The sequence below is a fragment of the Hetaerina americana genome, unplaced genomic scaffold (genome assembly GCF_022747635.1).
Source record: "Hetaerina americana unplaced genomic scaffold, ioHetAmer1.1.p SCAF_444, whole genome shotgun sequence".
In the NCBI taxonomy this organism is placed as follows: Eukaryota; Metazoa; Arthropoda; class Insecta; order Odonata; family Calopterygidae; genus Hetaerina; species Hetaerina americana.
In genome coordinates, this window is record NW_027287035.1 from 1 (window position 1) to 16,763 (window position 16,763).

Below are 16,763 nucleotides of genomic sequence, written 5' to 3' on the forward strand. Positions count from 1 at the left end.
GCAATATTTTTAGAAATTTGGCTCTTTTAGTAACATTAACACTTGGGCTGAAGCATTTTTAATGCTCATTTCTTGTCTTTCAGGATTTTTTCTGGGTTTTATTTTGTTTATTTGATGAAAATGAACAAGAATACACAACATGGAAACATTTTTGTTTGGTTTGTGTCGACTGAGATTTTCACCTAGAACCAAAGGGGGGGGGGTATTGGCACTTTTCATGGAAAAATGTGAAAAATTAAATTTTCTAAAAATGAAATATATGCCTTCTATACACCTCAAACATTCACTCTAAAACTGAAAATTGTTGCTTTTCGCAATATTTTTAGAAATTTGGGCTCTTTTAGTAACATTAACACTTGCACTGAAGCATCTTTAATGCTCATTTCTTGTCTTTCAGGATTTATTCTGAGTTTTATTTTGTTTATTTGATGAAAATGAACAAGAATACACAACATGGAAACATTTTGTTTGATTTGTGTCGAGTGAGATTTTCGCCGAGAACCCAAAGGGGGGGTATTGGCACTTTTCATGGAAAAATGTGAAAAATTAAATTTTCTAAAAATTGAAATAAATGCCTTCTATACACCTCAAACATTCACTCTAAAACAGAAGATTGTGGTTTTTCGCAATATTTTTAGAAATGTGGGCTCTTATTGTAAGAATAACACTTGCGCTGAAGCATCTTTTATGTTCATTTCTTGTCTTCAGGATTTATTCTGGGTTTAATTTTGTTTATTTGATGAAAATGAAACACAATACACACCATGGAAACATTTTTGTTTGATTTGTGTTTAGTAAGATTTTCACCTAGAACCCAAAGGGGGGCATTTGCACCTTTCATGGAAAAATGTGAAAAATTAAGTTTTCTAAAAATGAAATAAATGCCTTCTATACACCTCAAACATTCACTCTAAAACAGAAGATGGTGGTTTTTTCGCAATATTTTTAGAAATTTGGGCTCTTCTAGTAACATTAACACTTGCGCTGAAGCATCTTTAATGCTCATTTCTTGTCTTTCAGGATTTATTCTGAGGTTTTTTTTGTTTATTTGAAGAAAATGAACAAGAATACACAACATGGAAACATTTTGTTTGATTTGTGTCGAGTGAGACTTTCACCTAGAACCCAAAGGGGGGGTATTGGCACTTTTCATGGAAAAATGAGAAAAATTAAATTTTCTAAAAATGAAATAAATGCCTTCTATACACCTCAAACATTCACTCTAAAACAGAAGATTATTGTTTTTCGCAATATTTTTAGAAATTTGAGCTCTTATAGTAACATTAACACTTGCGCTGAAGCATCTTTTATGCTCATTTCTTGTCTTTCAGGATTAATTCTGGGTTTTTTTGTTTATTTGATGAAAATGAACCACAATACACACCATGGAAACATTTTTGTTTGATTTGTGTCGAGTGAGATTTTCACCTAGAACCCAAAGGGGGGGGTATTGGCCCTTTTCATGGAAAAATGTGAAAAATTAAATTTTCTAAAAATGAAATAAATGCCTTCTATACACCTCAAACATTCACTCTAAAAAAGAAGATTGTGGTTTTTCGCAATATTTTTAGAAATTTGGGCTCTAATAGTAAGAATAACACTTGCGCTGAAGCATCTTTTATGCTCATTTTTTACTTTTTCAGGATTTATTCTGGGTTTAATTTTGTTTATTTGATGAAAATGAACAACAATACACACCATGGAAACATTTTTGTTTGATTTGTGTCGAGTGAGATTTTCACCTAGAACCAAAAGGGGGGGGTATTGGCACTTTTCATGGAAAAATGAGAAAAATTAAATTTTCTAAAATGAATTAAATGCCTTCTATACACCTCAAACATTCACTCTAAAACAGAAGATTATGGTTTTTCGCAATATTTTTAGAAATTTGGGCTCTTTTAGTAAAATTAACACTTTCGCTGAAGCATCTTTTATGCTCATTTCTTGTCCTTCAGGATTTATTCTGGGTTTTTTTTTGTTTATTTGATGAAAATGAACAAAAATACACACCATGGAAACATTTTTGTTTGATTTGTGTCGAGTGAGATTTTCACCTAGAACCGAAAGGGGGGGGGTATTGGCACTTTTCATGGAAAAATGAGAAAAATTAAATTTTCTAAAAATGAAATAAATGCCTTCTATACACCTCAAACATTCACTCTAAAACAGAAGATTATTGTTTTTCGCAATATTTTTAGAAATTTGAGCTCTTATAGTAACATTAACACTTGCGCTGAAGCATCTTTTATGCTCATTTCTTGCCTTTCAGGATTTATTATGGGTTTAATTTTGTTTATTTAATGAAAATGAACAACAATACACACCATGGAAACATTTTTGCTTGATTTGTGTCGAGTGAGATTTTCACCTAGAACCCAAAGGGGGGGGTATTGGCACTTTTCATGGAAAAATGAGAAAAATTAAATTTTCTAAAAATGAAATAAATGCCTTCTATACACCTCAAACATTCACTCTAAAACAGAAGATTATTGTTTTTCGCAATATTTTAGAAATTTGGGCTCTTATAGTAAGAATAACACTTGCGCTGAAGCATCTTTTATGCTCATTTCTTGTCTTTCTGGATTTATTCTGGGTTTAATTTTTTATATTTGATGAAAATGAACAACAATACACACCATGGAAACATTTTTGTTTGATTTGTGTCGATTGAGATTTTCACCTAGAACCCAAAGGGGGGGGTATTGGCACTTTTCATGGAAAAATGAGAAAAATTAAAATTTCTAAAAATGAAATAAATGCCTTCTATACACCTCAAACATTCACTCTAAACAGAAGATTGTTGTTTTTCGCAAAATTTTTAGAAATTTTGGCTCTTTTAGTAAAATTAACACTTGCGCTGAAGCATCTTTTATGCTCATTTTTTGTCTTTCAGGATTTATTCTGAGTTTTATTTTGTTTATTTGATGAAAACGAACAAGAGTAGACACCATGGAAACATTTTTGTTTGATTTGTGTCGAGTGAGATTTTCGCCGAGAACCCAAAGGGGGGGGGTATTGGCACTTTTCATGGAAAAATGTGAAAAATTAAATTTTCTAAATATGATATAAATGCCTTCTATACACCTCAAACATTCACTCTAAAACAGAAGATTGTTGTTTTTCTCAAAATTTTTAGAAATTTTTTCTCTTTTAGTATCAATAACACTTGAGCTGAAGCATTTTTTATGCTCATTTCTTGTCTTTCAGGATTTATTCTGAGTTTTATTTTATGTATTTGGTGAAAATGAACAAGAATACACACCATGGAAACATTTTGTTTGATTTTTGTCGAGTGAGATTTTCGCCTAGAATGATGGTGTGTATTCTTGTTCATTTTTATCAAATAAACAAAATAAAACTCAGAATAAATCCTGAAAGATAAGAAATGAGCATAAAAGATGCTTCAGCGCAAGTGTTCATGTTACTTAAAAAGCAATATTTCTAAAAATATTGCGAAAAGCAACAATTTTCAGTTTTAGAGTGAATTTTTGAGGTGTAAAAGAGGCATTTATTTCATTTTTAGAAAATTTAATTTTTCACATTTTTCCATGAAAAGTGCATATACCCCCCCCTTTGGGTTCTAGGTGAAAATCTCATTCGACACAAATCAAACAAAAATGTTTCCATAGTGTGTATTGTTGTCCATTTTCATCAAATAAACAAAATTAAACCCAGAATAAATCCTAAAAGACAAGAAATTAAAATAAAAGATGCTTCAGCGCAAGTGTTATTCTTACTATAAGAGCCCAAATTTCTAAAAATATTGCGAAAAACCACAATCTTCTGTTTTAGAGTGAATGTTTGAGGTGTATAGAAGGCATTTATTTCATTTTTAGAAAATTTAATTTTTCACATTTTTCCATGAAAAGTGCCAATACCCCCCCCCTTTGGGTTCTAGGTGAAAATCTCACAAACCATGGAAACATTTTTTTTGATTTGTGTCGAATGAGATTTTCGCCTAGAATGATGGTGTGTATTCTTGTTCATTTTCATCACATAAACAAAATAAAACTCAGAATAAATCCTGAAAGACAAGAAATGAGCATAAAAGATGTTTCAGCGCAAGTGTTCATGTTACTAAAAGAGCCCAAATTTCTAAAAATATTGCGAAAAAACCCAATTTTCAGTTTTAGAGTGAATGTTTGAGGTGTATAGAAGGCATTAATTACATTTTAAGAAAATTTATTTTTTTACATTTTTCCATGAAAAGTGCCAATACCCATCCCCTTTGGGTTCTAGGTGAATATCTCACTCGACACAAACCAAACAAAAATGTTTCCATGGTGTGTATTGTTGTTCATTTTCATCAAATAAACTAAATTAAACCCAGAATAAATCCTGAAAAACAAGAAATGAGCATAAAAGATGCTTCAGTGCAAGTGTTATTCTTACAATAAGAGCCCAAATTTCTAAAAATATTGTAAAAAAACCACAATCTTCTGTTTTAGAGTGAATGTTTGAGCTGTATAGAAGGCATTTATTTCATTTTTAGAAAATTTAATTTTTCTCATTTTTCCATGAAAAGTGCCAATACCCCCCCCTTTGGGTTCTAGGTGAAAGTCTCACTTGACACATATCAAACAAAAATGTTTCCATGGTGTATATTGTTGTTCATTTTCATCAAATAAACAAAATTAAACCCAGAATAAATCCTGAAAGACAAGAAATGAGCATAAAAGATGCTTCAGCGCAAGTGTTATTCCTACTATAAGAGCCCAAAATTCTAAAAATATTGCGAAAAACCACAATCTTCTGTTTTAGAGTAAATGTTTGAGGTGTATAGAAGGCATTTATTTCATTTTTAGAAAATTTAATTTTTCACATTTTTCCATGAAAAGTGCCAATACGCCCCCCTTTGGGTTCTAGGTGAAAATCTCACTCGACACAAATCAAACAAAAATGTGTCCATGGTGTTTATTTTTGTTCATTTTTCATCAAATAAACAAAAAAAAACCCAGAATAAAATCTGAAAGACAAGAAATGAGCATAAAAGATGCTTCAGCGCAAGTGTTAATGTTACTAAAAGAGCCCATATTTCTAAAAATATTGCGAAAAGCAACAATTTTCAATTTTAGAGTGAATGTTTGAGGTGTATAGTAGGATTTATTTCATTTTTAGAAAATTTAAATTTGCACATTTTTCCATGAAAAGTGCCAATACCCCCCCCCCTTTGGGTTCTAGGTGAAAATCTCTCCCGGCACAAATCAAACGTGAAAAAATGTGAAAAATTAAATTTTCTAAAATGAAATAAATGCCTTCTATACACCTCAAACATTCACTCTAAAACAGAAGATTGTGGTTTTTCGCAATATTTTTAGAAATTTGGGCTCTTATAATAAGAATAACACCTGCGCTGAAGCATCTTTTATGCTCATTTCTTGTCTTTCAGGATTTATTCTGGGTTTAATTTTGTTTATTTGATGAAAATGAACAACAATACACACCATGGAAACATTTTTGTTTGATTTGTATCGAGAGAGATTTTCACCTAGAACCCAAAGGGGAAGGGTATTGGTACTTTTCATGGAAAAATGTGAAAAAATAAATTTTCTAAAAATGAAATAAATGCCTTCTATACACCTCAAACATTCACTCTAAAACGGAAAATCGGTTTTTTCGCAATATTTTTAGAAATTTGGGCTCTTTAGTAACATGAACACTTGCGCTGAAGCATCTTTAATGCTCATTTCTTGTCTTTCAGGATTTATTCTGAGTTTTATTTTGTTTATTTGATGAAAATGAACAAGAATACACACCATCATTCTAGGCGAAAATCTCATTCGAAACAAATCAAACAAAATGTTTCCATGGTGTGTATTCTTGTTCATTTTCATCAAATAAAAAAAAAAACCCAGAATAAATTCTGAAAGACAAGAAATGAGCATTAAAGATGCTTCAGCCCAAGTGTTAAAGTTACTAAAAGAGCCCAAAATTTCTAAAATATTGCGAAAAGCAACTATTTTCAGTTTTAGAGTGAATGTTTGAGTTGTATAGAAGGCATTTATTTCATTTTTAGAAAATTTAATTTTTCACATTTTTCCATGAAAAGTGCCAATACCCCCCCCGTTTAGGTTCTAGGTGAAAATCTCACTCGAAACAAATCAAACAAAAATGTTTCCATGGTGTGTATTGTTGTTCATTTTCATCAAATAAACAAAATTAAACCCAAAATAAATCCTGAAAGACAAGAAATGAGCATAAAAGATGCTTCAGCGCAGGTGTTATTCTTATTATAAGAGCCCAAATTTCTAAAAATATTGCGAAAAACCACAATCTTCTGTTTTAGAGTGAATGTTTGAGGTGTATAGAAGGCATTTATTTCATTTTAGAAAATTTAATTTTTCACATTTTTTCACGTTTGATTTGTGCCGGGAGAGATTTTCACCTAGAACCCAAAGGGGGGGGGTATTGGCACTTTTCATGGAAAAATGTGCAAATTTAAATTTTCTAAAAATGAAATAAATCCTACTATACACCTCAAACATTCACTCTAAAATTGAAAATTGTTGCTTTTCGCAATATTTTTAGAAATATGGGCTCTTTTAGTAACATTAACACTTGCGCTGAAGCATCTTTTATGCTCATTTCTTGTCTTTCAGATTTTTATTCTGGGTTTTTTTTTGTTTATTTGATGAAAATGAACAAAAATAAACACCATGGACACATTTTTGTTTGATTTGTGTCGAGTGAGATTTTCACCTAGAACCCAAAGGGGGGCGTATTGGCACTTTTCATGGAAAAATGTGAAAAATTAAATTTTCTAAAAATGAAATAAATGCCTTCTATACACCGCAAACATTTACTCTAAAACAGAAGATTGTGGGTTTTTCGCAATATTTTTAGATTTTTGGGCTCTTATAGTAGGAATAACACTTGCGCTGAAGCATCTTTTATGCTCATTTCTTGTCTTTCAGGATTTATTCTGGGTTTAATTTTGTTTATTTGATGAAAATGAACAACAATATACACCATGGAAACATTTTTGTTTGATATGTGTCAAGTGAGACTTTCACCTAGAACCCAAAGGGGGGGGTATTGGCACTTTTCATGGAAAAATGAGAAAAATTAAATTTTCTAAAAATGAAATAAATGCCTTCTATACAGCTCAAACATTCACTCTAAAACAGAAGATTGTGGTTTTTTACAATATTTTTAGAAATTTGGGCTCTTATTGTAAGAATAACACTTGCACTGAAGCATCTTTTATGCTCATTTCTTGTTTTTCAGGATTTATTCTGGGTTTAATTTAGTTTATTTGATGAAAATGAACAACAATACACACCATGGAAACATTTTTGTTTGGTTTGTGTCGAGTGAGATATTCACCTAGAACCCAAAGGGGATGGGTATTGGCACTTTTCATGGGAAAATGTAAAAAAAAAATTTTCTTAAAATGTAATTAATGCCTTCTATACACCTCAAACATTCACTCTAAAACTGAAAATTGGGTTTTTTCGCAATATTTTTAGAAATTTGGGCTCTTTTAGTAACATAAACACTTGCGCTGAAGCAACTTTTATGCTCATTTCTTGTTTTTCAGGATTTATTCTGGGTTTAATTTAGTTTATTTGATGAAAATGAACAACAATACACACCATGGAAACATTTTTGTTTGGTTTGTGTCGAGTGAGATATTCACCTAGAACCCAAAGGGGATGGGTATTGGCACTTTTCATGGAAAAATGTGAAAATTAAATTTTCTAAAAATGAAATAAATGCCTTTTATACACCTCAAACATTCACTCTAAAACTGAAAATTGTTGCTTTTCGCAATATTTTTAGAAATTTGGGCTCTTTTAGTAACTTTAACACTTGGGCTGAAGCATCTTTAATGCTCATTTCCTGTCTTTCAGAATTTATTCTGGGTTTTTTTTGTTTATTTGATGAAAATGGACAAGAATACACACCATGGAAACATTTTTTTTGATTTGTGTCGAATGAGATTTTCGCCTAGAATGATGGTGTGTATTCTTGTTCATTTTCATCACATAAACAAAATAAAACTCAGAATAAATCCTGAAAGACAAGAAATGAGCATAAAAGATGTTTCAGCGCAAGTGTTCATGTTACTAAAAGAGCCCAAATTTCTAAAAATATTGCGAAAAAACCCAATTTTCAGTTTTAGAGTGAATGTTTGAGGTGTATAGAAGGCATTAATTACATTTTAAGAAAATTTATTTTTTACATTTTTCCATGAAAAGTGCCAATACCCATCCCCTTTGGGTTCTAGGTGAATATCTCACTCGACACAAACCAAACAAAAATGTTTCCATGGTGTGTATTGTTGTTCATTTTCATCAAATAAACTAAATTGAACCCAGAATAAATCCTGAAAAACAAGAAATGAGCATAAAAGATGCTTCAGTGCAAGTGTTATTCTTACAATAAGAGCCCAAATTTCTAAAAATATTGTAAAAAACCACAATCTTCTGTTTTAGAGTGAATGTTTGAGCTGTATAGAAGGCATTTATTTCATTTTTAGAAAATTTAATTTTTCTCATTTTTCCATGAAAAGTGCCAATACCCCCCCCTTTGGGTTCTAGGTGAAAGTCTCACTTGACACATATCAAACAAAAATGTTTCCATGGTGTATATTGTTGTTCATTTTCATCAAATAAACAAAATTAAACCCAGAATAAATCCTGAAAGACAAGAAATGAGCATAAAAGATGCTTCAGCGCAAGTGTTATTCCTACTATAAGAGCCCAAAATTCTAAAAATATTGCGAAAAACCACAATCTTCTGTTTTAGAGTAAATGTTTGAGGTGTATAGAAGGCATTTATTTCATTTTTAGAAAATTTAATTTTTCACATTTTTCCATGAAAAGTGCCAATACGCCCCCCTTTGGGTTCTAGGTGAAAATCTCACTCGACACAAATCAAACAAAAATGTGTCCATGGTGTTTATTTTTGTTCATTTTCATCAAATAAACAAAAAAAACCCAGAATAAAATCTGAAAGACAAGAAATGAGCATAAAAGATGCTTCAGCGCAAGTGTTAATATTACTAAAAGAGCCCATATTTCTAAAAATATTGCGAAAAGCAACAATTTTCAATTTTAGAGTGAATGTTTGAGGTGTATAGTAGGATTTATTTCATTTTTAGAAAATTTAAATTTGCACATTTTTCCATGAAAAGTGCCAATACCCCCCACCTTTGGGTTCTAGGTGAAAATCTCTCCCGGCACAAATCAAACGTGAAAAAATGTGAAAAATTAAATTTTCTAAAATGAAATAAATGCCTTCTATACACCTCAAACATTCACTCTAAAACAGAAGATTGTGGTTTTTCGCAATATTTTTAGAAATTTGGGCTCTTATAATAAGAATAACACCTGCGCTGAAGCATCTTTTATGCTCATTTCTTGTCTTTCAGGATTTATTTTGGGTTTAATTTTGTTTATTTGATGAAAATGAACAACAATACACACCATGGAAACATTTTTGTTTGATTTGTTTCGAGTGAGATTTTCACCTAGAACCTAAACGGGGGGGGTATTGGCACTTTTCATGGAAAAATGTGAAAAATTAAATTTTCTAAAAATGAAATAAATGCCTTCTATACAACTCAAACATTCACTCTAAAACTGAAAATAGTTGCTTTTCGCAATATTTTTAGAAATTTGGGCTCTTTTAGTAACTTTAACACTTGGGCTGAAGCATCTTTAATGCTCATTTCTTGTCTTTCAGAATTTATTCTGGGTTTTTTTTTTATTTGATGAAAATGAACAAGAATACACACCATGGAAACATTTTGTTTGATTTGTTTCGAATGAGATTTTCGCCTAGAATGATGGTGTGTATTCTTGTTCATTTTCATCAAATAAACAAAATAAAACTCAGAATAAATCCTGAAAGACAAGAAATGAGCATAAAAGATGCTTCAGCGCAAGTGTTCATGTTACTAAAAGAGCCCAAATTTCTAAAAATATTGCGAAAAAACCGATTTTCCGTTTTAGAGTGAATGTTTGAGGTGTATAGAAGGCATTTATTTCATTTTTAGAAAATTTATTTTTTCACATTTTTCCATGAAAAGTACCAATACCCTTCCCCTTTGGGTTCTAGGTGAAAATCTCTCTCGATACAAATCAAACAAAAATGTTTCCATGGTGTGTATTGTTGTTCATTTTCATCAAATAAACAAAATTAAACCCAGAATAAATCCTGAAAGACAAGAAATGAGCATAGAAGATGCTTCAGCGCAGGTGTTATTCTTATTATAAGAGCCCAAATTTCTAAAAATATTGCGAAAAACCACAATCTTCTGTTTTAGAGTGAATGTTTGAGGTGTATTGAAGGCATTTATTTCATTTTAAGAAATTTTAATTTTTCTCATTTTTCCATGAAAAGTGCCAATACCCCCCCCTTTGGGTTCTAGGTGAAAGTCTCAATTGACACAAATCAAACAAAAATGTTTCCATGGTGTATATTGTTGTTCATTTTCATCAAATAAACCAAATTAAACCCAGAATAAATCCTGAAAGACAAGAAATGAGCATAAAAGATGCTTCAGCGCAAGTGTTATTCCTACTATAGGAGCCCAAAATTCTAAAAATATTGCGAAAAACCACAATCTTCTGTTTTAGAGTAAATGTTTGAGGTGTATAGAAGGCATTTATTTCATTTTTAGAAAATTTAATTTTTCACATTTTTCCATGAAAAGTGCCAATACCCCCCCCTTTGGGTTCTAGGTGAAAATCTCACTCGACAAAAATCAAACAAAAATGTGTCCATGGTGTTTATTTTTGTTCATTTTCATCAAATAAACAAAAAAAACCCAGAATAAAATCTGAAAGACAAGAAATGAGCATAAAAGATGCTTCAGGTCAAGTGTTATTGTTACTAAAAGAGCCAAAATTTCTAAAAATTTTGCGAAAAACAACAATTTTACATTTTAGAGTGAATGTTTGAGGTGTATAGAAGGCATTTATTTCATTTTTAGAAATTTTAATTTTTCTCATTTTTCCATGAAAAGTGCCAACCCCCCCCCCTTTGGGTTCTAGGTGAAAGTCTCACTTGACACAAATCAAACAAAAATGTTTCCATGGTGTATATTGTTGTTCATTTTCATCTAATATACCAAATTAAACCCAGAATAAATCCTGAAAGACAAGAAATGAGCATAAAAGATGCTTCAGCGCAAGTGTTAATCCTACTATAAGAGCCCAAAATTCTAAAAATATTGCGAAAAACCACAATCTTCTTTTTTAGAGCAAATGTTTGAGGTGTATAGAAGGCATTTATTTCATTTTTAGAAAATTTAATTTTTCACATTTTTCCATGAAAAGTGCCAATACCCCCCCCTTTGGGTTCTAGGTGAAAATCTCACTCGACAAAAATCAAACAAAAATGTTTCCATGGTGTGTATTGTTATTCATTTTCATCAAATAAACAAAATTAAACCCAGAATAAATCCTGAAAGACAAGAAATGAGCATAAAAGATGCTTCAGCGCAGGTGTTATTCTTATTATAAGAGCCCAAATATCTAAAAATATTGCGAAAAACCACAATCTTCTGTTTTAGAGTGAATGTTTGAGGTGTATAGAAGGCATTTATTTCATTTTTAGAAAATTTAATTTTTCACATTTTTCCATGAAAAGTGCATTTACCCCCCCTTGGGTTCTAGGTGAAAATCTCACTCAACACAAATCAAACAAAAATGTTTCCATGGTGTGTATTGTTGTTCATTTTCATCAAATAAACAAAATAAAACTCAGAATAAATCCTGAAAGACAAGAAATGAGCATAAAAGATGCTTCAGCGCAAATGTTCATGTTACTAAAAGAGCCCAAATTTCTAAAAATATTGCGAAAAGACCCAATTTTCAGTTTTAGAGTGAATGTTTGAGGTGTATAGAAGGCATTTATTTCATTTTTAGAAAATTTATTTTTTCACATTTTTCCATGAAAACTGCCAATACCCATCCCTTTTGGGTTCTAGGTGAAAATCTCATTGACACAAATCAAACAAAAATGTTTCCATGGTGTGTATTGTTGTTCATTTTCATCAAATAAACAAAATTAAACCCAGAATAAATCCTGAAAGACAAGAAATGAGCATAAAAGATGCTTCAGCGCAAGTGTAATTCTTACAATTAGAGCCCAAATTTCTAAAAATATTGTTAAAAACCACAATCTTCTGTTTTAGAGTGAATGTTTGAGGTGTATAGAAGGCATTTATTTCATTTTTAGACAATTTAATTTTTCACATTTTTCCATGAAAAGTGCCAATACCCCCCCTTTGGGTTCTAGGTGAAAATCTCACTCGACACAAATCAAACAAAAATGTGTCCATGGTGTATATTTCTGTTCATTTTCATCAAATAAACAAAAAAAACCCAGAATAAAATCTGAAAGACAAGAAATGAGCATAAAAGGTGCTTCAGCGCAAGTGTTAATGTTACTAAAAGAGCCCAAATTTCAAAAAATATTGCGAAAAGCAACAATTTTCAATTTTAGAGTGAATGTTTGAGGTGTATAGAAGGCATTTATTTCATTTTTAGAAAATATAATTTTTCACATTTTTCCATGAAAAGTGCCAATACCCCCCCTTTGGGTTCTAGGTGAAAATCCCACTCGACACAATTCAAACAAAAATGTTTCCATGGTGTGTATTGTTGTTCATTTTCATCAAATAAACAAAATTAAACCCAGAATAAATCCTGAAAGACAAGAAATGAGCATAAAAGATGCTTCAGCGCAAGTGTTATTCCTACTATAAGAGCCCAAATTTCTAAAAATATTGCGAAAAACCACAATCTTCTGTTTAAGAGTGAATGTTTGAGGTGTATAGAAGGCATTTATTTCATTTTTAGAAAATTTAAATTTGCACATTTTTCCATGAAAAGTGCCAATACCCCCCCCCCTTTGGGTTCTGGGTGAAAATCTCACCCGGCACAAATCAAACAAAAATGTTCCCATGGTGTGTATTGTTGTTCCTTTTCATCAAATAAACAAAATTAAACCCAGAATAAATCCTGAAAGACAAGAAATGAGCATAAAAGATGCTTCAGCGCAGGTGTTATTCTTACTATAAGAGGCTAAATTTCTGAAAATATTGCGAATAACCACAATCTTCTGTTTTAGAGTGAATGTTTGAGGTGTATAGAAGGCATTTATTTCTATTTAGAAAATTTAATTTTTGCACATTTTTCCATGAAAAGTGCCAGTACCCCCCCCCCCCCTTTGGGTTTTACATTTTTGTTTGATATGTGACGAGTGAGATTTTCGCCTAGAACCCAAAGGGGGGGTATTAGCATTTTTCATGGAAAAATGTGAAAAATTAAATTTTCTAAAAATGAAATAAATGCCTTCTATACACCTCAAACATGAACTCTAAAACAGAAGATTGTGGTTTTTCGCAATATTTTTAGAAATTTGGGCTCTTATAATAAGAATAACACCTGCGCTGAAGCATCTTTTATGCTCATTTCTTGTCTTTCAGGATTTATTCTGGGTTTAATTTTGTTTATTTGAGGAAAATGAAAACCAATACACACCATGGAAACATTTTTGTTTGATTTGTGTCGAGTGAGATTTTCACCTAGAACCCTATGGGGGGGGGTATTGGCACTTTTCATGGAAAAATGTAAAAAATTAAATTTTCTAAAAATGAAATAAATGCCTTCTATACACCGCAAACATTTACTCTAAAACTGAAAATTGTTGCTTTTCGCAATATTTTTAGAAATTTGGGCTCTTTTAGTAACTTTAACACTTGGGCTGAAGCATTTTTAATGCTCATTTCTTGTCTTTCAGGATTTATTCTGAGGTTTATTTTGTTTATTTGATGAAAATGAACATGAATACACACCATTGAAACATTTTGTGTTATTTGTGTCGAATGAGATTTTCGCCTAGAATGATGGTGTGTATTCTTGTCCATTTTCATCAAATAAACAAAATAAAACTCAGAATAAATCCTGAAAGACAAGAAATGAGCATAAAAGATGCTTCAGCGCAAGTGTTCATGTTACTAAAAGAGCCCAAATTTCTAAAAATATTGCGAAAAAACCCAATTTTCAGTTTTAGAGTGAATGTTTGAGGTGTATAGATTGCATTTATTTCATTTTTAGAAAATTTATTTTTTCACATTTTTCCATGAAAAGTGCCAATACCCATCCCCTTTGAGTTCTAGGTGAATATCTCACTCGACACAAATCTAACAAAAATGTTTCCATGGTGTGTATTGTTGTTCATTTTCATCAAATAAACAAAATTAAACCCAGAATAAATCCTGAAAGACAAGAAATGAGCATAAAAGATGCTTCAGCGCAAGTGTTATTCTTACTATAAGAGCCCAAATTTCTAAACATATTGCGAAAAACCACAATCTTCTGTTTTAGAGTGAATGTTTGAGGTGTATAGAAGGCGTTTATTTCATTTTTTTTAAATTTAATTTTTCACATTTTTCCATGAAAAGTGCCAATACCCCCCCCTTTGGGTTCTAGGTGAAAATCTCACTCGACACAAATCAAACAAAAATGTTTCCATGGTGTGTATTGTTGTTCATTTTCATCAAATAAATAAATAAAAATAAAACCAAGAATTAATCCTGAAAGACAAGAAATGAACATAATAGATGCTTCTGTGCAAGTTTTATGTTAGTAAAAGAGCCCAAATTTTTAAAAATATTGCGAAAAACAACAATCTTCTGTTTAAGAGTGATTGTTTGAGGTGTATAGAAGGCATTTATTTTAAATTTAGAAATTGTAATTTTTCACATTTCTCCATGAAAAGTGCCAATGCCCCTTTGGGTTCTAGGTGAAAATCTCAGTCGACAAAATCAAACAAAAATGTTTCCATCGTGTGTATTGTTGTTCATTTTCATCAAATAAACAAAATTAACCCAGAATAAATCTTGAAAGACAAGAAATGAGCATAAAAGATGCTTCAGCGCAAGTGTTAATGTTACTAAAAGAGCCAAAATTTCTAAAAATATTGCGAAAAGCAACAATTTTCAGTTTTAGAGTGAATGTTTGAGGTGTATAGAAGGCATTTATTTCATTTTTAGAAAATTTAATTTTTCACATTTTTCCATGAAAAGTGCCAATACCCCCCCTTTGGGTTCTACATTTTTGTTTGATATGTGACGAGTGAGATTTTCGCCTAGAATCCAAAGGGGGGGTTATTGGCACTTTTAATGGAAAAATGTGAAAAATTAAATTTTCTAAAAATGAAATAAATGCCTTCTAAACACCTCAAACATTTACTCTAAAACTGAAAATTGTTGCTTTTCGCAATATTTTTAGACATTTGGGCTCTTTTAGTAACATTAACACTTGGGCTGAAGCATCTTTTATGCTCATTTCTTGTCTTTCAGGATTTATTCTAGGTTTAATTTTATTTATTTGATGAAAATGAGGTACAATACACACCTTGGAAACATTTTTGTTGATTTGTGTCGAGTGAGATTTTCACTTAGAACCCAAAGGGGGGGGATTGGCCCTTTTCATGGAAAAATGTGAAAAATTAAATTTTCTAAAAATGAAAGAAATGCCTTCTATACATCTCAAACATTCACTCTAAAACTGAAAATTGTTGTTTTTCGCTATATTTTTAGAAATTTGGGCTCTTTTAGTAGTATTAACACTTGCGCTGAAGCATCTTTTATGTTCATTTCTTGTCTTTCAGGATTAATTCTGGATTTTATTTTATTTATTTGATGAAAATGAACAACATTACACACCATGGAAACATTTTTGTTTGATTTGTGTCGAGTGAGATTTTACCTAGAACCCAAAGGGGGGGGTATTGGCACTTTTCATGGAATTTTCGGTATATTTTTTGAAATTTGGCTCTTTTAGTAACATTAACACTTGGGCTGAAGCATCTTTTATGCTCATTTCTCGTCTTTCAGGATTAATTCTGGGTTTTTTTTTATTTGATGAAAATGAACAACAATACACACCATGGAAACATTTTTGTTTGATTTGTGTCCAGTGAGATTTTCACCTCAAACCCAAAGGGGGGGGTATTGGCACTTTTCATGGAAAAATGTGAAAAATTAAATTTTCTAAAAATGAAATAAATGCCTTCTATACACCTCAAACATTCACTCTAAAACTGAAAATTGTTGCTTTTCGCAATATTTTTAGACATTTGGGCTCTTTTAGTAAAATTACCACTTGGGCTGAAGCATCTTTAATGCTCATTTCTTGTCTTTAAGGATTAATTCTGGGTTTTAATTTATTTATTTGATGAAAATGAACAACAATACACACCATGGAAACATTTTTGTTTGATTTGTGTCGAGTGAGATTTTCACCTAGAACCCAAAGGGGGGGGTATTGGCACTTTTCATGGAAAAATGTGAAAAATTAAGTTTTCTAAAAATGAAATAAATGCCTTCTATACACCTCAAACATTCACTCTAAAACAGAAGATTGTGGGTTTTCGCAATATTTTTAGAAATTTGGGCCCTTAAAGTAAGAATTACACTTGCGCTGAAGCATCTTTTATGCTCATTTCTTGTCTTTCAGGATTAATTCTGGGTTTTTTTTATTTGATGAAAATGAACAACAATACACACCATGGAAACATTTTTGTTTGATTTGTGGCGAGTGAGATTTTCACCTAGAACCCAAAGGGGGGGGTATTGGCACTTTTCATGGAAAAATGTGAAAAATTAAATTTTCTAAAAATGAAATAAATGCCTTCTATACACCTCAAACATTCACTCTAAAACTGAAAATTGTAGCTTTTCGCAATATTTTTAGAAATTTGGCTCTTTTAGTAACATAAACACTTGCGCTGAAGCATCT